The sequence below is a fragment of the Apteryx mantelli genome, chromosome 1, assembly GCF_036417845.1.
Source record: "Apteryx mantelli isolate bAptMan1 chromosome 1, bAptMan1.hap1, whole genome shotgun sequence".
Taxonomy (NCBI): Eukaryota; Metazoa; Chordata; class Aves; order Apterygiformes; family Apterygidae; genus Apteryx; species Apteryx mantelli.
The window spans coordinates 160100168-160126961 of record NC_089978.1 but is presented as its reverse complement, the minus strand read 5'-3'; the positions used below and the strand labels follow the sequence as shown (position 1 = coordinate 160126961).

At 41.8% G+C, this 26794-nt stretch overlaps 1 long non-coding RNA gene across 1 annotated transcript in view; it reads left to right on the top strand.

Annotated features, from left to right (window-relative positions):
- Nucleotides 1-25236, top strand: part of LOC106488589 (uncharacterized) — a 28367-nt gene extending 3131 nt beyond the window's left edge. The window contains exons 2-3 of the long non-coding RNA XR_001293237.1: nucleotides 25006-25086; nucleotides 25202-25236. This is a non-coding gene — a long non-coding RNA (uncharacterized lncRNA). The remainder of the gene's footprint in view (nucleotides 1-25005; nucleotides 25087-25201) is intronic.
- The last annotated feature ends 1558 nt before the right edge of the window (nucleotides 25237-26794 follow it).

The window sequence follows — 26794 nt, the reverse complement described above, 5'->3', positions numbered from 1 at the left end:
TCCCCATTACAGCCTCTGCGTGTGCTGAGCATGAGGACTGCTGTGGGCTCCAGCTGGTAGAGGGTGCTTGCTTCCCCAAATGCGAAAGGGCAAATGTTCCCCATAAGCTCTGGCCAGCAGATGAAAGTAGGTAGAGGACAAGTTTCAGTTGTTCTTTTTCTTTTAGGGGCCATTTTCATCTCTCCTTCTTTAGCGCTGTCAGAGGGCAGAAAGGGACAGTGTAGGGAACAGTTGCTTGGGCAATGCACCACGGCCCATGCCTGTGCAGGTGCATTTACCTCCGTATGGTACTCGTTTGCAGGCCAGTGTTGAGCAGTATCTCTGAGGTCAGTTCATGGTGTTTTTCACCTCCATGTAACCAATCTGAGGCTGACAAGGTTGCTCCTCAACAAAAGTCGTGACAGTCTGGCAGATGTCACATGGTCTGTATAAAGTGAGTTTGACTTCAGTCCAGTTCCTGGAGGACAGCCGAGCACTTCACGAAGCCTACTGCTATGTGTGGCATGCTGGGTGGCTAGTAGGGCCGTCTGAAGCTGCGTACTGAAAGCACATGGGGACTCAGCTCCGAGTAACAACGTCGGTCCCTCAAGGTCATGGCTGAGGTCCCCTGTTTCATCAGAGGGAGCAAAGATAGTTTTGTGATTTGAGGCACTGCTGTCAGGATGCAGGAGACCAGGAGCTCTGCACCTGTCCAGGCACTGAACTTTCTTCTGCTTTGATCTCCTACATGTAAAACTGAGGATAGTGGTAGTCACCCCTTCAGGGCAGCATCAGTTAGCGACTCGAAGGTGCTTGAGAGGAAAAAATATAAACCCCAGCAACACAAAAGTTCTACTTACAAGTAAAACCTGCAGTGTAGCTACCCTTCATGAGTCTATTCTACAGCTCTGGTAAAATATTTAGTATCTTTGACTAATAACCAAAAATATCTGTTGTCTCCAGCACTGTTATGCTGTTTTTTTTCTTGCAATTTTGTACCTTTCTCCCATAATAATACCCACAAGACTCTTTCTGTGTGATGTTTAGACAACTAGAAGGCAATATCCTGCAATTTAATAGTTTGGGGTACTTTTGTAATTGTTAATACAAGGCAGCTAATTGAGAAACACAGATATACAGAAATCTCCTGCTGAAATCATATCAGAGATCCCAGGATTTCTCTGACAGGAACCATGCTGTTCTGCTTTATTTTTTTCCAGGCTATGTTTGCACTGCCACTGACAAACAACAATCAGAAAATAACAATTCTTTTTACATTTTTTGTTGTTAAATTTATCTTGTTTAGTCAAGCCACGTTCTGAACTTTAGGCAAGTGAACAGATAGGAATAACCTGCAGTCTAAAATCAACAAAAGACAAGTGCAGGACAGTCCGTTGCTTCTTTGTGAGTCAAATGTTCCAGCCTCAAAACAAACATCTGCAAAAAAAGGTCATTCTGATTGGGCGACACATGTGAGAACTACCTGAGGGCAAATAAATGTGAGGCTCACATTCTTATCAGACCTTTTTGATAATAATAGCCTGGTCACTAGGGACAGTGTGTTAGTGTTGGCCCACTGGGTCAGATAACAATCCAGAGTCTCTCCCGTTCTTCCCCTGCTGTGACCCAGCCCATCTGCCTCTCTCTGACCATATGGTACAGAAGTATCGGAGACTGGAGACATTATAGTTTTATGCATCTGAATGCTCTTTGCTTTTATTGGAACTTCACAGAAATGACATTCCTTTGAATATTCCCCGACAAAACTTTTGGGCTGGTGGGGGGAGGTTGTTTTGGGTTTTTTTTTGGCTTTGGTTTTCATTTTTGACAGAGTTCAAATGAAATGAACACCAGGGTTTACATCAACAGAGGATATCTAACAATTAAATGGGTGGGTAAGAAGGCTGGCCAGACATTGCCTTCCTGACTTATTTTAAATACAAAGCTGGTTGTTCTGCCTCTTGAAAAAGAAGACACCTCAGCATATGTAGGGTTTTTTTGTTTGTTTGTTTTTGTTATAAATAAGCCCAGACTGACAGAGTGCCTGTGTGCCATGGATTAAACATGGTCTAATCTGAATGCCATAACAGTGAGCTACAAAGTGAAAGAAATATGCCACTTGGGATAAGTTGCAGTTGGACCAGGAATCTGTCCCTTTTGCAAGTACCAGGGGTCTTGCAAAGTTGCAGTGCTCTGCCCTGCTTTGCCTGGGGACTCCTGTGGCATGAGCACATCCCGAAACAGTGTAGCTGTACCCCCTGCTGCCGTTCCTTGTGGCCTGAGTTGGCTGTGCTCCGGGAAGTGCTTTGCCCTTGGAGGCCTTCAGCTAGCCAGTGCAGAGCAGCCCAAAAACTTCCCCCAAGGAAGCATCCCTATTCCCAGGCAGTCCTTGTGCATGAGGAACACACAGGTATATTCTCCACTCAGTGCACATTGCAAAAGTCCAATTAGGCCTAATGAGAGTTCAGCCCATGCATCAAAGGAGGGGGAGACAACAGCAAATATACAATACTCCTGTTCAATGGTCCCTTTACCAAGAAGAGGATGTAATTATTATGTGGGCTTTAACATAACAAAGCCTATATGTTCACACTGTGCCTGGCATCCTGGGGCCCCTCTCAGTTGGGACCTCTAGACATCATAGCAACCCTGTGTGTAATGAAAGTATGAACTGGAAAATTAAAGTAGGAATTATTATACAAATATTATTATAACAAGCTGATTTACAAATTCTCTGAGGCAAGTGTCTAGTGACATCTTTGTCTTTCAGTTTTTGTCACAATTTTAAATAATGATAGAAAACCAAACATAACTGCCCCTCCCAGAATTTGTATAGAAGCTGAATCAGTATCTATGTCACTCCCTCCACTCATCTTTGTTATACAGTCCCTCATGTTCTCACCTCCCTTATGGAAAAGCCCCATGGGATCTGTTATGGCTCCACAAAATTATAAAACCAGTGAGATTCTCTAGAAGCATGCAAGGTTATGGCTACATTTTCATTTTGTTAATCAACCCTGATATTTCACTATTCCAGAGAGGTGCCTAGAATTTGTTCATTAAGAAAAAATAATGTGGATTTTTTAGTTATGATAGGCTCAACAAATCTTGAGATTTACTGTCTATCTGAAGCTATTTTTAATGCATAGAAGTCAGAAACTAATTAATTGATTTTTCTTGAGTCATCTGAAAATTTGAACTTCATTAAGCCTCTCAGTGCTGGAATTTGATGTAGATAGACTGGCTTTCCTGCCAAAGAGGCTGATCTCCTGCTGCTAGTGTAAAATAGACCCCCAGCCTCACGATGTCAGAGTGAGTTTTGCCATGCCCTGGGCCAGCGTTTTATGGATCAAAATGTGTAAGCCCGCCACCCTCTCCAGACCAGCCTGGGTGTGCTGGGAGGGATGCTGGCAGCACTGTCGGGGGAGAGAGGCATTCCTAATCTTGATGGAGCGAGTTACAGAGAGAGTCTGCTTTCTCCTCCTCTCCCCCAGTCCTGCTGGACAGTGAAACATGAGGAGACTCACATTACCTGAAAGGTTATCACATCCTTTGCGTTAGCACCTTGCTGGTTACCCTTTAGCTTGGAAAATTTTGTACTTAACCAAGCAAGATTTTGACCCTATTAAGCAAGATGGCATTTCACAAGTAGCTTTTTGCCTCAGGAGTGGTTATGGAGCAATGCTTGCTGCCCCGCTGCCAAAGGGGAATATAGCATCCTCCAGTAATCCCAGGCCTGGCTGTCATCTACCTCCTTTCCCCTCAGAGAAATAACACTCTGAATCTGGACAGTGTGTGCTGGAGGAGACTGGGAGGACTGAAAAGCCAACTTGATCCTTTTGCCAATATTAATAGCATAAAAAACCCACAGCTCTCTGATGAAACCGAATGCTTAAGTTTTCTGTATGTTTTCTTCACCTTTTCCTGCTGTTGCACTTTATTCAGATATCCCTCCTGACAATAAGGCTTACAAAGATGTGACATGCACACACATGCAAACACACAGAGCCTGTAGGTAAACCAGCCAGTGGCTGTATGGCACTAGCACTGACAGTCCGTATAGTTGGTACAACACTAGTCACTGATATAGCCCACATCACAAGATCATTCATTTAGAGGAAAGGCTCCCTCTCTCTTTACTTAAGCTTTCACTGTCTAATTTAAAAAGAAAAAGAAGCAAAAAACAACTGAAAAAGTCTGCCATCAAAACAACTAAAAGAAGATGAGAATGACAACACATTTCTTAGATGATATGATAGCACCTACCATGAAATTGTAATTTCCTTTAAAACGGCTACTCTTTGAATGGGGGGAAGAAAGAGATGAAAGCAAACATTTGATTTCTTGCATTCAGTGATTGCTCAGAAACCCTCAAACCCGGACCCTCTTGTATTAGATGCTATCTGGAGATTTAAAAAAAAAATCTTTAAAATCTTTAAAAAATCTTATAATGTAATGATATTATATTATGTGCATGATATTGCACCATTTAATATAAAATATAAATAATTGCTAAAGCCAGTTTCTCAACAATCTGGAACAATCTCTCTTGTCATAGCCAACATCCACCTCAAAACATCCTTGTTCCTTAAAATATGCAAAAGGATTTTTTAGGAATTTTCAGAATAATAACTATTAAGAATTTATGTAATCTTATGTTTTATTCAAGAAATCTATTCCTAGTTCATTGTGTCACTTACATATACATATACTCCTACATACCCTATTAGGGAGCTAATGTAGTTGTTGCAGTGTAATTGCCATCATTTAAGAATATGAACTTACAGAAACTCCAGTGCCAAATAAACAATACACTTCCAAATGCCAAATACTTTGATTATAAATACTTTGATGCTTTACTAGTCTAGTCCCAAATATACATTTTTCACTTCAAGAGTTCAGTCCCTAGTGAGAGCTTGTGCATGTGCCCCGAGCCTTTAGAAACTGTGCTGTGTATTTATGAAGCAATTATATAACACCATAATATATATAGTCAACAATGTTCTTCAGAGAATAGGATTTTTTAAGAAATCAGCCTCATGCTAATCCAATATCCTATTCCAAGGACGGGCCATACATACAGTTTCATCGAATGATGCAACGAACGCAGAAGCTGGAGATAATGTGCCCTCAGGGAAAGGTCCTTCCCAAGCCAGCGGATGGGGGTGCACCCTCAAGCCAGAGAGTTTGTTTCTTCTTCTGACTTTTTGTTTTTAATGCCTGATACTGTGACACTGCGTTCCCTTGTTTTCCCAAATTCATAAACAGTATTCAATCAAGTAAACCATGGAGCTGAGTTGTAAGGCTGGAGTTAGGTTGGATGAACAGAGTGTGTCGAGTACTGGGGAGAGTGACTGATGAAAGAGCACACAGAAAAAGGTGAACTGGCAGGTTTCTTATGGATTCATTTCCAAACATGTTAATAGATGGCTCATTCTTTTTTCTCTTCTCTTTTCTTTTTTCTAATGTGAGCTTTTCTGTACAAACTCTGTTTTTAACACAGAAACATACTTTCAACATGCTTTCAATCTTTAGAACTCCCTCAGCACAGGGTTGGGATTTCTTTCATTTATAAATACATGAATGAAACTTGAATCAATTTGAGGCCCGTCTGTACAGTACAAAGCCAAAGACAGGGTGCAAGCTTGAACTTGCTCAAAGCTGAGTAATGCTAGACTGTTATCTTGTCATTAAGAATTGCTTTGAGTCTCTTATCTGTTCAGCAACTCTAATTAATGATCATTTAACTGAACTGTCAGCCCTGTTTAAATCTGAGTGTTGCCAGTTGCTTCCTTCATGCAGGCAGCCAATAGGTGCTGGGGGAGTCACTCATGCATAGCATTGCCCCAGTGGCGCTGGGCCTATAGCATCCCAGTTTAATAGGGCATTCAGGGCTCATTAGCGAGGAAACACATCAGGAGTGACCGCTCCAGTGCCACACGTTGCAACTAATAGCCTTGCCGAACAGAATCGTTTCTGTTTCTGCTCACTTGTTTTTGAATCCTTTCAATGTCAACAAGTGGTCATGTCGGCAGGAGCCCGCCATTCTCCCCAACAGTTTTATCCGTTGCTCTCCTGAGCCAGACTTGTGTCCTCCTCCATTGTCTGAGCCACAATGGAGCCTGAGCAATCACAAAGGCTTCACAGCCATTCATCATCAGCTCACGAATGCTGGGGGTGAGATTACCCGCCAAACTTTTGGGCCATCGTTTTGACATAATGTGTGAATGCCCATGAAATACAAATAGTTTCTGAAGTTTACACTTTTGTTTCAAGCACGCAGAATGGGGGCCAGGGCGGGGGAGTTGGGGGGGAGAGGGGGCTGGCCGGAGGGAAAGAGGAGGAAATAATAAACCCAACGTTGCTCTGGCTAAAACAAGAAAAGATCCTGTAGCAGGGAGATAAGAAACAATGAGAGAGCCGCTGGAATGAGAGGTGTATAAAGGAGCAACCGGGCAAATGGAGGTGTCCAAAAAAGTGTAATACTTTTGGCTCACAAATTTGGAAACGATTCTTTGGCTTCACGTGGAGGCACAGACAGCTCTTGTGTAGCTGGGCTCCATGAGGGTCAGGAACAGGACGCCCCTGCACAGGCCCTCCAGACCTCGACCCCTCCTTCCTTTCATGTTAATAACTAACATTTCTTCCTGGTTACTGGAAATATGGCTGGCAAAAGGCCCACTGGAAGTGTACACCTGCTGTTTGTTATTTGTATTAGGGTAGCATTTAGGCCCTGTTGTGCTAAGCACTGCACAAATATGTGCTGAAAGACAAACCTCTTCCTTCTTACCCTGACTCAAAGCTCTTCAGCAGAAGAGGTGGACACATGGAGAGTCAATGACATTTTACACCTGGAAACTTGAGGCCTGAAGATGAAGTAACTTGACCAGGGTCACAGCGGAAATGTCAGAGGCAAGAGTCAAAGCTAGAGTGTTTGTGTTCCAGGTTATTTTGGTATGTTACCTTTACAATGTCACGCTCCTCCCTACGTCTGAAGTGACTGGCTTGAATCCTGCCTGCTTGAGTGCTTGTCAAAACTGAGACAAGGGAGGACATAAACTTACTGTTAGCTGGCTACTGTGTGGACATGATAAATGCATGCTAAATAAGTAAATGCAAATGCTCCACTTCGGCTGATGTGGAAACAGTGTACTGTAATCATAGTGCCTACTAGTACCATCAGACGTTTGCACAGTATATGACAGTGAACTTGCTGTACATTTCCACCTCTTCCTTACTGTGTGCTGTTTCATGCACTTTACCTTGTGTTGGTTTTGCCTGAATGAGGACTAATGGCTCTGTCCCTGTCAGAGGGATTTGATTATTTAGGACCATTTGGAAATTCATTTGGTTATTTTACAGTCTATTCCTAGTCATTTTAGCAAGCCATGAAGTTACAAAAGGGACAAAGCTCATTCATAAGGAAAGCAAAAGTGATTGTTTTTTTGTCTGTCACTGGGACATTCAGTTTGTTGCAGACCAAAATCTTGGGAGAAGATGCTTTTCAGTATAAGCACCTAGGAATGGCTTCCTGATCCACTGTCTGCTGTATAATGACCAGGCAGTTATCCTGCTGCCTATGACAGTAGTCTGAACGAAAAAAAAACCCTAACTGCTTTATTCTGTCTTTCCAACAGGATAGCACCTACTATATGGCCTGGACTGGTATAACAGTACCAAGAAGTATTGCATACCTGTCAGACATGTTTCCTGACAAAAGTTTTGAGTGTAGGGCTAACCTACAGTTCTCTCCCTCATCAAAGCTTACAGAAAATATTGTGAACATTTTAGGCCTTGTTTTATGTGATCATTGCCAGTCAAAAACAGTCACCATACACTAATTTAATAAATAGTGGGTTTCCTGTTATCACATTAAGACCTGCTGAATGTATAATGGACTAACTCTGAAAAGTTGGCTGAGTGCAATTCCTGGTTATCTATTCTCCATATCTCTCTTGCTTTCGGTGTAGTTACTCCCAACTGATACTGCAGTGGGGCAGGTGTTTCTTCTTGCCTCCCATACTGTAAAGCAGGAATACACACAGCAAAATGACTGAGCTATAAATTCACAAGCCTGACCTGGTCTTAATTTGAAACAAGGTAATCTGAAATAATCCCATTGATTTCATTCGTATTTAGTACATACAACTGTGAGGAGTCAAACTCTTGCATGGAGACCTTGAGTTCTAGTTGTCCTACTAATGACCATGTAAAACTGTTGGGTGAGTGATCACCAACAGTAAAATCTTTATGAAGCATGGCAAAATAAATACCGTGAAGACCGAGTCCCAGCTACCACAGGCCTCCATGCAGGGATTTTGTTGAGTGAGGGACTCAGAGCTGCAACCATAAACTGAACCTTGCAGCTTCAAGGACATCAGCCGGGGCATCCACAGCCCAAAGTAAGGTGCTCCAGGCTCCATAAGTAAGGCATGAGGATAAACAGGCAGGAGGGAGTGGGACCCACAAAAGCAGGTATGCTAAGCAGGCAACCATGTAAGCTAGAAATGCCCCCTCTTTCTCCAGTCTGTGTGTGGCTGCTCTGGTCGACACACACAGGGAACACATATAGTGGAGTCTTGCAAACAAGATAAGCAGGAGAACATCATGACAAGGAATCTCTGCAGATTTATGTATAATCTAAGTGGATTTCAGCTGCCAGGATTTAAATGGACATGCCTAAGTACAGCATCAGATATTTAGGGATCCACAGAACCATTACCACAGGGACCCTACCTTTCCCTGGGGTGAGGCAGCAACTCTGCAGAACTTAGCAGAAGTCTATTGTGGAGCAAAACCTCAACTATGGTCAAAATCTTGACTTTGGTAAATCAGGCTGGGTTTCTGCCTCAGTATGTTGTCAGGTACTTGCCCCAGTCACTCCTACCACAGCCGTAATGGTATGCATCTATTCAAGCTTTTCAAGGACAGAATTTTTCTTTTTTCTTTTCTTCTTTTTCTTCCCTCTCTAAAGCAGCTTATGAAAGAGGTAACTGCTCCTTTTCACAGTCAAAGCAGGATATTCTGAACTGAATGCTAACTAGACTTGGGGCTAGACTGAAGGAGGGTTTGGGCGGTTGTTCAGATGTGGGGTTTTGGCTCCAGGATCATAACTAATCATATGCAGGGGAAAATATGTCTGGAAAATGTATAGAGTGTAGGCTCTGAAATTCCTCTAGTTTTCTGAAAAGTTGGGAGTTTTCCCTAAGAGAAGTGAAGTCATGGTATGTAAAAATGTCTCTCTCTCTTTTTTTCTTGTTGATTTTTGCAGCAGTTTCATTAGATTGTTGATTAGCTACATGGACTTTAGTGTCCTGGAATGGAAAATGTGCAAGGCTAGGGTAAGTAAAAACCCTTCAGAAAGGAGCTTTATAAAGCTCCCCTCTGAGTTTCATGTAGACCTCTACAACTGGACAAAGATCTCCTGTCAAATCTAGATCCTGCAAAGACTTAACTGTATGCATCTGCCTAAACATACTCTACTTATTTGCTTAAAATTTAGCACATTGTGATGGATTTTGATTATTCTGGAACAGAAATACAGTGAAAGTTATGTGAATACCTAAATCTTTTTGGAACTGAGGCATTCATGTGGACAAAGCAGTAAACTGAAAGGTATGCTTACCTCACAAAATGAGCGTTTCTCATTAAAAAATGTTTTTGCTTCAGAGATTCAAAAATCACATCTGAATACAGAATGTTTCACTGTATAGAGTAAATGATTGAAAATTCATTGTTTTTTATAGTTTATAAGAAGACTGGCGAAAACATCAAAAACAACATGTAGGGAAGTATTCTGAACTATGATAAGCATGTGGGTGGCTCTTATTTTCTAAAACAGAAAGACCTTGTCTCTTCCTTTCTAGTATCGTATACCAAGCTGGTGTTTCAAAATGTCACATCTGTGCATGGCTTTTTTCAGTGATAAGTACATTGGGCACCCAAGATGTGACACAGGCGTGTAAGAACCTAAGAGGTATAGGTATGTAAGAACATAACCTACTGCTCAATGTCTTACTCTGCATTCGAATTTTGTGTACAAATATTATTTTTAGGTCCACAATTATATCTAGGTTCATCAATCAAATAAAATTCTCCCTTACCTCTGTCATGATGTAGAAGTTTATTCTATCTTCCTCTGTCGATATCCCTTCCATTCATCACAGCTGGCATTTCTGGGTTTAAGTAGCAATATTTATGTAGTAGGACTAGCTTTAGACTGGCCTGTGGTATAACAATAATGTAAGATGGCTACAGGATGGCAGTAAGAGAGAAAGCTTAAGCCTCAATACAAAACTGCAGGGAACTGATAAAGGGGTTAAGATGTTGATAAAGTGTGAGCCAACCCATTTTCACTGATGTGTGCTTCTCTGAACAGGAGGGATTTCTTTTGGCTGCAAAGCTTTTATGGCTCAGAAGTGCTGTGATCTTGCTTTTTCTAATCTGAGAGCCATTCTGAGTGTACTGAAAACCAAGTGAGCAGAATCAGACTTTATGTTTTCTACCAGAAAACTTTGTTGGATAGCTGTTAGTTTCTCTTTTTGTAGGGCAAGTAGCTTAAAGAATAGCCTTTCCTTGTTGATTGCTCTATCATTCATCTAACAGCATATGTTTTTTGTCTTGGGAATCATCCAACATGTCACAAAGGAAGTGATACTGGACAGTTACTAGGTAGCTTTTGTATACTTTGGGGATAGGGGAAGATGGTATTTTAATAGATTTCCTCGGGGATCTCTTAGAAGGGTAATTTAATTGTTTAAATCAAATTTTGGACCCCTGTCACAAATCATTACCTTATCTTTCATCTATCTATTCCCTTGTTGTTCAAACTAATAAAACATGCACACTGCCCTCCATTCATGTGGTTCCCTTCATATGTTTTTAACTGGTAACCCCAGCTAAGAATGGGTAGGTGGCCTGTTTCTGGTTCAGAATTTTTTTGAAGGAACGGATAGTTTCTCTAGCTACCACATCAACAAGGTTGGCGACACTCATTCGCTCGAAGTGAAAAGCCGCAGAATCACGTGAGCATTGGTGAAATTTGAGCAGGAAAATGACTGAAAGAGGAGGATGTAACCTGGGGGATCTCCCCAAACATTCACATTTTCATTGCTTTCAAATGAATTCTGAGTGAGCAAGTGATCTGTGAGGTGATCTCTGATGCCCTTCTCTGCAGAGCTGTTTATCTCCATGATATGGTGGTATTTTATCATTTTAAACATTCTCTCTGCAATGCTTTCAGAAGTTATTTTGCTGAATTTTGTTGCAGCTGTTTGATCCAAGAAAGTGAGAGGAGATGCATCCTCTTGTCTCCTTTCTCATTTTCTAGCATTTTCTTTCCCCACAGGACTCTCTGGACACACTGCATTGTGGAAACAGCTTGTTTTCACGTTATCCCAGCTGTTTGTCACCAGGTTGGAGTGATGTGCCCCATACAGAAATACAGTTGGAGAGCACCTGTCTCACAGCTCACCCTACTCTTACCTCCTTCTATAGCTCAACTATTCTTTTTGCCCCTGCCTGTCTGTCTCTCTCCTTCCCTCAGGAGTTGCTGCTTCCCCATCCATCGATCTGACTATGGTGGCTCTTCCAAGGACAGCATGAAGGACCCAGGATGCTCATTGCAACAATTCAGATAGCAAGGGAGGCTCTGACTCAGTACAGGCAAATTTAGGCAAGGAAAAGCAAGTAGGCAGCAGACTCTGAGTGGAAAGTGCTATGGGGTTAGTGGTCCTGTCCTCGGAGGGTCCTTAACCATTTGCAAAAATTCAGGCAATGACCTAGAAGCTGCTTGAAACTGATCCACAGGTCGGCTCAGCCTTCCAGTCACCCCCCAGATTTAGGAGGGGAGAACGAAAATGTGTGTAGGCTGCTTATTTCCCCTTGTTCAACCACATTACTCAGACATCTCTGTTTGAACATGTGGACGTGAGGGATTTTGGGTTAAGTGACTGCAATTATTTATAGACAGGATTTCTGAAAGTGTTCAGGCTTGGCCTAGCTCTGCTCCCATGGAGATAACTGGAGCGTTAAAGAAAGAATCACTATGTTATTAAAGAACTCAAAGGCCTCTTTTAGGCACAGTGCTCCCTTTGCAGGCACTGAACAAGCAGCATCAATCCTTACTGCTAAGTATTTATCATCTAAGAAAGTAGAAAACAGAATGATAAGGGGCATCGGGTCCAAAAATAAACATGTGTGTGTTTAGGCAGAGGAGTTGATATGTAGCAACTGCACACTGTTAGTTCACTCATCTGTTGGTTATAATTCTACAGTCCTTGCTTTTCTTTAGAACATCCTTTCAAATTCTGTTCCCTTTCATCTTAAAAAATATTCCCTGAGTTATCGTGATCTCAGAAAATGTGTTTAGAAACATAATGAATGGCTTAAATAATAATGGTATTTAGGAGTGGTTTCTGCCAAAGTCTATCTACAGTATCTATTGTCTTAGCATGGGAATCATTAAAAAAGTTAATAGGTGAGCTTCTAAAAGTAAAGGGAATTTTGCTGGTTACTTCAGTGATAACAGCATCAAATCTAGTGTTTCATGCATTTGGGAGCGGACACCTGCTAAGTGCAGTTCTTACACATTTCTTTACTGCAAATGTTAAGAAAACCCGGGCTTTTTTATGTTTCCTCAGAAATGTTTTTCGAGAACAAACCAAAACAAACAGAATCGAATTGGTCTTTTGTTGGTTGCTCCGCTTCCCCAAGGGTCCTGGGCACTTACTGACACAGCATCTGTCTCAGATGCCATTGAAGGCATTCAGCCCCTAACTCCTCTTCCACTGGCTTTCTTTTATATGGTGGTATTTGACAAACTCATAGAACTGCAGTAGAGGAAAGGGGAAAGGCATCTTTTGAATAGGGTAAAAAATATTTGATCTTCTCTCCACGTGACTATCGGTTAAAATTCTCAGGAACCTTTGTGCACTGTTTCTACTTAATCAGACAACAGGACAAATTTTGTGGGGGGAGGGAGGCCAAGTATCTCCTTGTCTTTTCATTGTTATTAAAATTATTGTTGTTCCTGCTATTAACAACAACAATTGAAATAATCTCTGTAGGATTTAAAATTGAAAGCCTGCTGAGGTCTGCAAGTCTTAGTTCCCTTTTACTAAATGTCTGTTCAGAATTAGACCCTAGATTTGCGCTGCTCAGATGGAATCACGTTTTCACTAATTTTAAAGGACAAAACAAGTGAATATAGTTTCTTCAATAATAAAACCTGTGAACTAAGACGAACATTGGTCATTGGAGGACTGTCCCTTTAAACCATCTGAGGTGTTTATTTTGTATATGAAGAAAGACTTTGCTGCGCTAAAGTAACATAATCCTGGTTGTGTGTAGAAATGGTGTGTGCCTGTGTGGAAGGGGGAAGGACAGTTGTTCTTCTTGTCCTTAAAAAACAGTGTTCTTTTTTATAAAAAGATTTTAGTGTAGCTCTCTGTATTCTTCCTCACTATAGAGAAACCCAGTGAAATAGTATCTATTTCCTCAGATTGCTGTCCTAGATACCATAACACCAAATGGGCAGTAGATGTGCTAAGTTAGAGGGGATTTTTTTTAATCACCTTTGTGGAAGTGTTTGTTCTTGTATCTTTTCTTCTTCTTAATAAAAGGGGGAAAAAAAAAGAAAAACTTCACAGAATAGTAAACCTGAGACACGGATTCAAGTGCCAGACAGTTGAATGAACAGGATAATCGGGGTATTTTTTTGACAGGTGCGACAGCCTGCCTATGACTGGCATTATAATCATTACCATTTTAATAAGGCTCTAATAGGGGGGCCGATAATTCAATGGGGTGTGAGGATCCTAATTCAACTCCCAATCCCACATGAATGTGCTAGAATTTGTGGGCTTTGTTTTCCTCTTTTGTACCCCTGAATGCAAATAATTACTGGCTATAGATTCAAAAATTCTTAGAACTGGAAGCTAAATTAGCTCTCCTAATACTGCACAAGAATGTCAATACTCAGGGGGGAAAAAAGGAAGTAAGTGGTTTTTGGTTGTTTTTTGCATTACACTTGTGGTACTGCAAAGGTTCTGAAGCCTAAGTGGTTTGGTTGGCAGCGTGAATAATACCAACACTGTTTCTAAAGGATATGCAGCTCGCTTTTTTTTCCCCCAAAGGAAAAGTAAACCTATTTGTATGAAAATCATTTCTGAAAAATCATATGCGGCTTTCTACCTGCTATTTTGGTTGATGTTTCCTTGATCTATTGCGGATGTGCTTGTCCACTCTGTATTCTTTTAGCCTTGGTTTCTGGTATGTTTCAACATCTGTGACCGTACTTTCACAGGAGCCCTTCAGGCCCTAGCATAGTCCGTTTATCCCATTCAGCTGATCTTACAAGACAATTTCAAACACCATCGCAGCGCAATTCAGGGCTGGGAGCTGAAGGCGCTTGGTCCTTCCAGAAGCTGCTCAGCACCTGAGCAGGATCATTCTCTGAACTTACAAGCAGACACCAATCTCTGCTCATGAGAGTACTTATATTTGTGTCTAACAGGCATATGAACAGTTGCTTTTAAATCCAGGGGGCTAAAAGGGAAAGCAGCCCTTCCTGCAGGCTGCTGCTGACTCCTGCCATGTGCCTGGCTCAGCACAGACAGGACTGGGCGATTGGCAGTGGACCCTCCTCACACCTCTCCTCACTGAGAACCAGACTAAAAGCCCAAGGGACTTACACTGGGCTTATGCTTTTTTTTTTTTTTTTTTTCCCCTCAGCAAGCCTATGCAAAGAATTTCTCCATTTATTTGTGATCAATAATACATTTTATAATTTACAATTAATGAACAGCAGTGCTACATGGGACAGGACTTTGAAAAAGGGAGAGGGATATTTCCATTTCTTGCAGCTGGAATTGGCTTCTCCCACCAGCTATTTCTGATCCCAAATTAGCTGTGGAGTCTTGCCATGATGTCAGCCCTCTTGCTCTTTTTGCACACGTATTGCCTGATGTATAAGGAGTATAAGCAGTGCCTGATGTATAAAGGAGTAAAAGTTAAGCAGATGCACTTTATACCATGTAAAAGCAGGAAATAACTGAGGTGGATGAACTGATATGGGAAAACCAACCTGAACCTTTGGCCCAAACTGAAATGCAGAGTTTTGGATGTTTGCCAAAATCTGGTTAATCTTTCTCCCTCTGTCTTTTAATGGTATTTATGGTTTCTCTGCACTTCCTGATTTCAGCTGGGTCCAAAAGTAGGAGACTGAAATATCATTGAAGAAGCTATTCACAGTGTTTCCAGCTGGCTAGGACCATGGAATGAAAGATCTCTCACAATAAAGTCTGTTCTAGAAGGATTTTTGCCCAATTTCTATCACGTAGAGATTCTGATAAGCAGCCAAGCTGTTAGAAAATTATCCTAATTAAATAGAAACTTTGAAAATATGCCCACCCACAAAATAACCCCTGTCTTTCACCTGGGGAACCTGTGTAGGGAGAATTCATTAAGTTTCTCTTTTGCCTCTTTGTTCAAAAGATGTTATTCTTGCTTGAGCCTGGAAGGTTCCTCACTGAATTGATTTGAACACAGGCTATCTGTGTTTCCTTTGAGATGTTTTTTTGATGCATTACAGAGTTTCATGGACACTGAGTAGCAATCCTAGATAGCTGTTGTCTTGACAGTTAAACTCTTCTCAATCACATGGTCAATGTGAGAGTGAGACAAATGAGCATTTTACCTATTGTAAGGGCCTGTCACTCAAGACCGTGGTCTCAGCCACAAATCCTCCAGGTTTTCTGTCTTGGTCAACTAATGACATTTGAGTTACCTCAGAGAGCTCTAGGGAAGCACCCTAGTGCTTATTATTCAGGAAAACTACTGTATGAAGACTTTTTATTCTTAGCTCTCAATGAAGTGTCCCCAGGCGTCCTCTTTATTTTGTAAGTATTGGTGTAGGGAAGACTTTTTACAATCTCCTTGAAGTTTATACTTTTTTACCTTTTGAACCTTCAGCTCACATTGTGTACACAGGATTTGTAACTGTTGATTCAGAAGAGAAAATATCACAATCCAGATGTGGAAGTGTTATGTCAGCCCTGATTGAAAGACTCCTAAGCATGCTTTAAATATTTGCTGTTGATGCATGAGAAGAAAAAAAGGATTTTATTTATTTTTTGCACCCATGTATATCATCCATGAATTCTTGATCAGCAGATTTAAACTAGGCATTGGACATCTTGGTTAAAGCAGACTAGCTGATGCCTAATAGCTGTCATTGTAAGGAAATGCCATATTCCCTCAGGAAGAAAATCATGTGAATTGGAAATCATCAATGTATTTCCATATATTCTTCATAATACCTGGAGAGACCAGTTCTTCATCGCATATAGTTGGACTTAGGTTAGATGTTGTCACAGAGCAATGAGAGATGCTGGAACAGGCTGTGAGACAATCTGTATGGTGAAAAGCAGAACCTATAGCTGGAGCAGTTAATCTTTTCCCTCCGACCTGAGTGAGCTCTGTAACAAGGCAAAGATTACCTTTTGTTGGCAATATGGCCAATTATTTTTGCTGTGTAACTGTTTTCCCTTTTTGGCTAAGAAGATTGTTGAAAAGTATGTAAAGAGCTGACTGAGGAACTAGATGTCTTTCTCTTCTTTAGATCTTGTTCAGTCTCTCTGGGGGGCTGGGTAAAGTCCACTGGTTTGGTAGATGGTCCTGAGATATAAAAACCTGTCCCTGCTGTTTTCTAACTTGCCTCTACCCGGGACCATGCGATGTGGCTGATTTACTTTTAGTCACTGACAGATATCTTTATTCTTCTGTCTTAGAGATGACCAGATGCTGTGTTGGGCTGGCTCTTGTTCTGTACGTGCTGTCCTTGGGGACCCTCTGTGACTCCATCTTGTCACCCCTTTGGTTCAGTGTGTCCATGGGGTTGTTAGATGAGGTAGGTAGGGGCCAAGGAACTCTCCTGGTGGCAGTTCTCAATCTCAGATTCGTTAGCTCTAGTCACTGCTGCTGGATATTGCACTTTTTGTTAGCTATCAAGTTTGAGAGAGACCTAGGCAGGGATGAGAAGCATTTGGCTGCGGCTGGGGAAAGCAGCCAGAAAAGTTGATAAAGATTACCTCTGTCCAATACATTGAGTCTGTGCACTCATTATTTGTGATTCACTGGGGAAGGTTTTAGCCCATGGAGTAGGAATATTCAGACCAGAGCTTCTGCCAGGTGCTCTTAAAGCAAGAGAATGCAATGTCTTCAGATAAACTCATCACCCAAAGAGTAGAGACCATTCCTTTTGCATGCCAAGTTTGCTATTATCATCATTGTATAACTACCATGTCTAGCCAGAAGCCCAGAGCTAAGCACGGGTCTAGGGCAGTTGTCTTGTCCCAAATAGCTTAACAGTCTAAGAAAAAAAACACAACAAGCCAGAGGAACATAAGGGAACAACATTTGTCTGTGCTGTGGTGATGTGAATGTGGTGGAGAAATACTGGTTCTAAACTGAGACTGTTTGTTTAGGCTTTTGAAAAGAGAGCAGAGGGTAATTTATCTTGTTTTACAGCCTTCCATGAGCTCCCTATTGCTGCTGCCAGCCTGTGGCTGGTACCAGAGGTAACTGGTTTGAAGTACATTGGGAATTTCTCTTGTGGCTGTAAGGGAAACATAGTCAATAAAACAATGCTGGCTTCCATGATCTGCAGTTCTCTCCGAGCACCAAGGGCCTGACCTCTGCTGAGCATTTTCTTCCATGCAGTCCTCATCCTGCATGCAACTTCATGCAGGTTTAATGTATTAGTTTTTGACCAGAAAAGCCCTAAATGATTTGAAGGATAACTGTTTGAATTAGATTTCTTCTTTGGGTCATTTTTCAGCCAGGGCACCAACATGAGACAATCAAGCAGATGCTTCTTTGGGTTTAACAAGAACAGCTGCCAGGCTGAAGTTCATCAGGAGAGGCCTGAGCTGCTAGAACTCTCTGCATTGATACCAGCCTGAGGAGTCCATCCCTAGTATGAGACACTAAATGGAGCAAAGCTTGGCCCTGCCTGATGAGGGCAGAAGGGGGAGGGGAAGAGGGACAACAAGATGCTGACTTTCCCTTTCCTCTTTCAGGGATCTAAGTGATATATAATGTTGTTTTGCTGATATTTCCTCACATTTAGTGGATAGCACACATGCTTGCAGCTGGAAGATATGTTAGTTAAAGTTCCCTGCAAAATACTGAAAAAAACACCTATCTGGTAGATTTTAATAATGTTATCCAGGCCCAAAGGATTATGATGCAGCAGTTAAAAGATTTGGTTCTTGCCTTTGCCACTGGCTTGCTACTTAGCCCTGAGCTTTTAGCTTCCCTCTGCCTTAGCTTCCCCTTGTCAAAGCAAGATCTAATACTAAACTGTCTCTGAGAACATCTATTCATCAAAGTTCATAAAGTGTTTTGGAGACAGACCCTGGCACAGAGGGTGCTGCTGTTAAGCGAGCTGTTGTAAAAGTTTTGACCATTAGCATTCACTCTGATGAGTTAGAAGTAACTGTTTTTCCCTGTCTAAGGTGCTGGAAGTTTCATTGTGTGAAGAATTTAGATTAGCATTAAATACAGAAGGTTTTAGAAATCATTCACCTTGAAGATTGGCAAAACTGGCATATTCACAGCAGAAGTGAAAGACATGTTTTATCTGTGTCGTCCTTTGTAATTATGCTGCTGAATAACAGAAGTATTATCACACCAGGGTTAGTGCCAGAGGATTACCCAAAGTTTTTCAAATGGGATGGTAAAGTGGTGCAAACAGGTGCACAGACAAAGAGCAAAAAGAGGGGGGAAAAGTGAGAGAAAGAAAGCTGAGGCCTTCTTGTTTCAGCCACATAGCAAAATTAATGGTTTCTCTAAATGAATAGCATGGCTAGATTACTATTGAGCTTGTAAAATTGGAGGAATGAGTCAGATTCTTCATTTCACTCCTATTTTAATTTAAGCAAAGGAGGTCAAGCTTAATTGTGCTTCACCTCAGAAAAAAATCTTTTGATTGGAATAATTTTGCAGCAGACAAAGTTACTCATAAGAATAATATAGTCTCTGAAATCTGTTTGCCAGTAGCTCACTCTGCAAACTGGATCCTGCTAACCGAAACTTCTCTTTAACGTCCCACATGTGCTTACTCAGAAAGAGAGAGGGAGAAGTTTCTAAATGGAGTTAAAAATGTCCTTTCAAGTAAAACAACCAACATAAGCATGTGGTCCTTGTTATTCTTTTTGGAGTTGCCCTCTTAATCTGTCTATCTTAGTGTACTAATTTATTTGTGTACATTAGAGCCATCAGAGCATTTCCTAATCACTTCATCTCAGAAAATAAGTGCATATGTTTGCACAGTTCCTTCTTAAGATTAAACTAGGAGGTTGTTGGTGCCACTTTTTGATGCGAAACACTGTATTTCAAGAGATGTGTTTCAGTATTTACTGTAACTTGTCAAATACTGAAGTGTCCAGGGTTAAGGATTTGGATGAGGATGTGTAAGGGAATTTGGAGGGGGGCGATCTGGGTCTTCTTCATGGAAAGATCTCTCTTGTATGATTGCTTTGGGAAAGTTTTGCAGTGGCAGGAAGCAGGACTTCAGGGATTTTGGTCCCTGGGGAAAGTGGCCCCTCTTGCAGATTTCTACATTACCTCCATCTGTAGGGCCATGCTGAGAACAGCATATTTTTGCTTATTGTTTGCCCTGTGTGTGAGGGAAACATCCAGGTAACTACAGACTGGTTACTATCACCTTGCCACATGAATGCCATGAAAGGTTGTAGGAGCTCTGAGTGGATGAGTAAGGGGGAGTGTGACAGGTCTGAGACGACATGTTGATGTTTTCCCTGACACATGTGCTATTGTGAGATTTCTAAGCAAGACCTTGGAGCCTCTACACTGCATCTATGGCTTTGCTTTGTTAATTAGAGGGTGGTGGTCCTTGAAAAGAGAGCTCCTGAGAACAGTTGGTAAAAAGAATTGTTAGCTTAAAGTCTTAAACTGCTGGTCCCTAAATCATGTGGTGTGAGCAAACCATGCTGGGTTAGTGGTTTCATGGGTATGCAAATAAACAGCAGCCTTGTGATGCCCCATCCCCTGTGCTCTCCTGTTGGCTCTGTTCTTGTGCATCACTAAAGGCCATTGAAATTGCACAAGTCAGTGCTCTCAGCAGGCTCAGTCCCCTGCTGGCTCACAAGAATGGGGACAGCAGGGAGTTTAGGGGCAATGAGTACACATGTATGTGCTCGCTCCACATGCGTGCCCTGCCTGTCATCCCAGCAAGACCTGTCACCCTTCTGATTGTTGTTTTGATCCTACTTCTTCAGCTGACATGCTCAGAGTCCTCCAGCCATTGCTGAGAAGGATTGACACTTTCCTGTCCCAGAAAGAGCTGTGAGATAACATACAGTAGGCTCAGCGGTGGATCAGATTAGGTTTCTATCTGAATTTAAAGTGGTGGCATTGATTTGGTGAAGGTAACTGACCATTGCTGTCTTATTTTGCTTGTGTCAGAATGGGGCCAAGAGGGGACATCCAAGATCAGGTCTTGGTTTAGAGAAACTCAGAACACAGAATTCGTTTCCTGTGAATAACTTTAACATTTCTGTGGATATATCTGAGTAAATTGTACTTCCTTATGGCTTGGAACAACTTTACTGAAACAAATGTATTATCAAAACAAACTATTTCTATATATATATTTTTTAATTCAGTGAACTCAGTTTCATTTGGCAGGATCTGTATTGCCTGATGGGCAAGTATTTCATTTGAAAATGCAAGGTAATTCATTTGAAACTGCACAGTTCTCAGGACAGTTTGCAGTAAGTGGCTTTTTCATGTTACTGGAGTCCAAGCCCTTTGCAAGATTTCCTAATTCCTGTGTGATACTGCAGTACTTGCAATCAGCAGAAACATCTAAGATAAGCCAGTCTTTAATTAAATATGGCTAACAGCAGAGCTTGCCAAGTGAGGTTTTTCTGCCTACTTACCTACCTTCTGCTGAAATTTGATGCCTGGACATGCTAAGGTTCTTCTGTATTCCTCCTTTTTAGCCTGGTTCCCTAGGAAGCGATGCTCGGGTAAGCTGGCTCTAGGACTCTCTTCCTACCAGCTCTCCCTAACTTTTGCACTGGGCTGCTGGGTAGAGGAGAAGCAGCCAAATGCATGTCTCTTACTGCAAGAAAGCCTGAAACCTGAGTGCAATTATACTATTAACAACAGAGAATCTGCACACGGGTGAGGGAGATGCAAATGTGGGACTCCTGCTTGTCTGCTGACACAGCGCTTCCTTCCTTTGACAGCTTGTGGATAGCTGTGTTTTGTGAGTGTGTTTGACTGAGGGCAAGGAGGCTGGCAAGATAAAGTTTGTTGTAAGGCTGAGAAGGTCATTTACAGTTTTCTCTGCAATTTCTTAAAAAAAAATTTTTTTTGTTCATTCTGCATGACCCGGATTGCTAGGGGACACAAATCTGTGGTTCTTCATAGACCACCACAGACTTCCATCAGCAAAATGCCTGGACCACAGAAATTGCCTTGATTTTGGATTAATGTGTTTGTAGGACTGATTAAGTAGAGCTAGGAAGGGAAAGATCCTGTAGGGAAGTTTTCCAAAAGCAAAAAAAGCCTCAACTACTAAACACCTATTTCTTAACAGAGGCTTAAACAAGCTGACCACCTAATGACCAATTTAGGGCACAGAGGTTTTCTCCCTAAATAAATAAAGATCACTTGATCAATCAAGCTGAGTCCTATCCCTTATATAGCATGTAAAACATTCAGGTAAATTGTGCTTCACAGAAGTGCTATATGACAGGAGTAAGTTCAGTATGTAGAGCACGATGCTTGTCACATTAGCACGTAGAACTGCATCCAGAAGTACGTTGAGAGCCCTGGAAAATATGGTTAATGGAGAGATGGATCTTTGGAAAAGAAGAACACTTGCTTACTTTTGAGGTACAAGGAAGTAAAGAGAAGAACAAAAGTGATGGCTGTCAAGTTGCCTGGTATGGCACAAAACGTAAGGCGCCCCAGCTGCTAGGAAAGTGCGATGGAGGTATCATTATGCTGCGCTGCCCTTGCAGCAGGCAGTGCATTCGCTACAAAAGAGCTGGACAATGCAAAGACATGCAGCTGGGAGGCACCCTGACACGTGGGGGCTGCGATGATGTGTGCTGCCAGCGGTGTCGACAAACCGAAGGCTCTTATTATCATTTCTGTGGTCTACTTCGAACCGCAGCCTGCTCCTTGTTCACAGTGCATGGGGAATACCCTGTGTGCCCAGAGGGGTTTGGTTTTCAAATCTCTGGGTGAAACAAAGTTTTCACGCTTGTATACCAAGGGAGGAAGGATAAAAAGGAGACAGGCTGGGTTTAGCTTTGCTTTGTTTTGCTGTGGGCTTTTTTGTTTGTTTATTTGGGTTTTTCTGTAACTGTTCCTTACTTAAAAGCTTTTTCTGGAGCCATTTGAAAGAATTTTAAAATTTCTTGTCAGTGTATTTATTTTAAAAGGGATAAAATATAGAAATAGCTGTATTCTAGGCATAATCCTCTTTCATCTTTCACAGCTGCCTGGAGCTGAGGTATTGAAGGTCAAACCTTGGGGGGATTAGCCAGATGAGATCTTATCCCACCTGCACATGATCAGCTGTTTAAAAACGGGTGATAAATACCCTAGCCTGCCTCATTGCTCCTGAATTTACTGTAGGTTTTCTGTGAGAACAAGAGTATGTCTCCTAGATCCAAATTCAACAGTGCTGACTGCTAATTTCAGCTGATCTCCATATCTCTGTGGCTCAATTTCCCAGGAACACCTCCTTCCTTGCCCCCTTTATCTTGCCTATTTGGACTTTCAGCTCTCTAGGACCAAGGCTGTTGCTCACAGTGATGTCTTTATCTTAAAATGGCCTGAAATACTGTACTTTCCCATACTGGGCTCTGAAGGCATGAACAAAAGGATGACAGGGTTGCTGAGAAAATCTGCTTTGGGAGTTCAGCTTCATCCCCTGGCCTGGTGAAGTGTTTGTCTACTTACTGACAGGTTGTACTTGCTTTCCAGAAAAGTTTTCTAAAATGGATAAAAGCACTCCACCTTACCCTTGTTTATTCCCCCTGTCCCCATGCTTATTCAGGGTCACAGACTTGCTGCAGGAGACTGTACAGCAAAAATGGAAGTGAAATGCAATTTTCTTTCCTCCTCCCCCCCTTTTTTTTTTTATCCATCTCAAATGTGGTCCTGCACCTGCAGTGTCGACTTCCTCCTCCAGCCTCATCAGTGACTCTCAGCCTTAATTTGGAGGGATTGAACTCTGCATGGGGGAGAGGTCAGCTCAAGTCTTGCCTAAGTGTGTCCCTACTTAGCTGTGAGATCCCATGCTCTTTTTGAGCATAATGGTCTCATCGGTTTCAGTCCCCTGCTGACACACAAGGCTGGAGCTGGTAGGGGAACAGAGAGATGTTGCAGTGTGTACCCATGCGTTAGCTGCCCTTGCTTAGCCGTCTCTCAAAACAAGCTCAGCTCCCTTGCTTGGTTTTGTGTGGGTCACTCGCCTTGGCAGCAAGGATAGATAGTGAATGTAGAGAGATGATATAGCTTTTTTTTCTCTCTCTATACTGCAGGTGATGTTAAAAACATGTAAAAAATGTTATCAAATGTTGCTATGTGATTTCTCAGGCTGAACACAGGATCAGGATGATGTTAGGATGACCACTGGACCTTAAGTGAGTATTTTGGTGACATCCTCTGAAAGTGTCAGCCAGAAAGCCGTGCTCCTAAACTCAGTATCTGAGATACAGGGCAAGTGGATATGCTTAAGCAAATGGTCTGCTCATGTGCATAGCCAGAGATTGATGTGTGCACACACTTGTACACTCACACACTCTCTCTGCATATTTGCAGACATGAATTTAACAGCTGGACTGAAGTCTCTTTGAAATTCTGGCTCCTTAGGGTTTCTTTAACTCTCTTCTTGTGACTTGCTGTCCAGACACTGTCACAATTTCCAGTGCCTCCTAAGCATAGACCCAGCAGTGGAAGGATGTAGGAAACAAATGACCTTCCTCCTTAGCTACCTTCTGCTGCTGGTTTCATGCTGTCAGATCCCAAATACTTCTGGATCCTCAGCAAGTGCCTTTAAAGCTCTCCTTACGCTGTGAGTAATAGCAAAGTGGATTTATCTAGAGGGATTTTAATTACCCAGTCTGAATATGTGACTAAGGATAAACTGTAGCATTTTACTGCACTGTACATTAATGACAAAAGGAGATGTAGGAGCTTCTGTGTCACATGGAGACAGCAGGGTGGGGAACCCTCTCTTTCCAGAAGCAATTCACAGGTGAAGGGTCTTGTGTATGCTTTGTACAATCTTTTCAGTATGCTCTTGTCATCTTCCCGTGTGAGCTGGTGTAGTATGGTCAAAATATCTGGCTGGAAGCACTGTAGCTGCCTGCCCCTCAGCCATTCCCACCTGTAGACTTAGGGACAGTCTACAGGTCCTGCTCCTGTGACTCCTTTCTTTCCTGCCATCTGTCTTCAGTAGCATCTTCCTATCATTTTTTTTTGTCTGTTCTGCACAATTTAACACCAGCACTTTTGCAGAGTATGGGAATATGCTATCTTCCTTCCTTCCCACCACACGTACTCCTCTTTATGCCAGAGGGACATGAAGTTATTTTTTAATGCTACTTGAAGTTCAGATGCTGAAAGGTGTGTGTTTCTACCCCTTCAGTGGGAGCAGAACACTGAGTTGCATTTGGATACAGACTTTTATCCCACGATGTCCCGGTGTGGGCAGTTTGCATCATCAAAGAATAAATTAGAACAGTCCTGAAGCCTCTCTGTCTGGTGCTGAGGGATAGTCTCACCCTTGACTGCCCTTGGGATTAAATGGATAAAAATGGCCCTGCCACCCTGCGCCACGCTGGGTGTGAGCTGTGACTCGCATCAAGACAGCCTCACAAAAAACTGACATGATTAATGGAAATTACAAGTTTAGAAATGGCCAAAGCTGAGCAGAAACTACTAAATAAGACTAATAACCTCCTTGTTTTCCAGCAATTATTTCTGTGCAACATCGACTCTCAGTCCCACAGCATCGCACTGGAGCAGTTTTTAGTAGAGCTGAAAGCAGGAGGGGTAAGTGAAGAAGATGAGGGAGCTATGACACATCTGGCAGCTGGATATCTTGGATTTCCTAACCTACCTGCCCCTCTTTTTTTCTCATATTTGTTATTTTTATCACTGCCAACAGCTGGATGATTCTAGGACAATGTGACAAACTACCCGAACACAAGTAGGAAGAAAACCAGAACCTTTCGAAGATTTCTGGGGTAATGTTTTCCTGTACAACCCATTGTGGTAGTGGTGTGGTAGCTGTTTGACTGACTAGAATCTCTCTCATTCCTTACACCATGAATATACCCAAAGGTAAGCTGCAATGCATTCATCTTGTTATGGTGTCCTGCGGGAGTGCGTCTGAGAGGGCCTCCGCTGCTGACATCTAGGTTAACATTGACTCTGTGCAAATGTACCTTTTCAGAGGGAAAGGTGCCCCTAGAAGAAGGGTTTGTGCATTGGTACTTCTGAAAATATACCCAGAGATTAAACGTACCAGTGTCTGAAGGTATTGAACTGATACCAAAAAAGAGAACAGTTTTATACAGGGCTGTGGAGATTTTCAGAAATGCCTGACAACCACAATTGTTCTTAGCCTCTATATTTTATTTACATGACTTCATGGTAATATCTTAGGCTTAAAAAAAAAATCCATTGTCTGCCATTATCATATATATTCAAACAAACAAAAACCTGTTGTACAGAGAATGATAATGGCAGGAACTGACATACTCCTTCTTCTCATTTATCTCAGCAATGCAGTCTTAGTCTGGTGACTGTGATATTGAGTATTGTCAGGTTGGGTTTCCACTAATTAATGAAAAACAGGCTGAAAGCACAAAGGATTAATTTTGCCTATTCAATCTGATCACAAACATTTTGAGAATCTGTTTAGATTTTTCTTGAATGGTGTGAGGTAAACTGAGATAAACAACATCTTGTTTAGGGTAGTCAGCCACAAAAGAGATGTGGATTTACCTAATGGGGTCAAAATTAAGAAAGCTGAGCGTTGTCCTCTGGAGCCAGACAAGGCTCTTATCTTACAGAGAAGGTTGATACTGTGGCTCTAACAACTTTAGAGGCACTAAATAGCCCTGTGGTTTTAAAAAGGCAGCTTTTCTCTGCCTTCAGTGGGAGTTTTGCATTGCCAGTCTCAGGTGCATCTAATGATGCCTACTGTGTTTTTGTGGCAGCCACAGGTCCTCTTACAAGATTTTGCTTTCAGCATAATGCGAAGCATCCAAGTCAAATTTGCAGATGATGAAATCAATGTACTTCACCAGTGAAGAGTTTATATCCAGACCTTATTGCATAGTATTAGGTGTCTTTGATTTATACTATAATCAGAAACCAGCAAATACATAATTGGCATATGTATTACTGCAGAATGTGCATAAAACACAGTTCTCCTAGGTCTAGGCTTTAAATATATACCTAGGCTGGTGCAGTAGCACTAAGTGAATTGCTGGCTCTAACGAAAGTTATGCACTGACTTAATTACATGTTACACCGATCAATAAAGGGTGAAAACAGTTGAATCAATATTTTATTGCATTGTTGTAAACCACGATTATAGCATATTTGATTAAAAATGGCTCACAAATTTAAAAGCATGTAATTGAATCAAAGTCTGAATAACTGTTGTGTGTACTTCAGAAACAGTTAATACCTTCCAATTGAGAGGATTTGTTTCTAATTAATATAAAAGCTGTTTATTTAAATCCTAGGC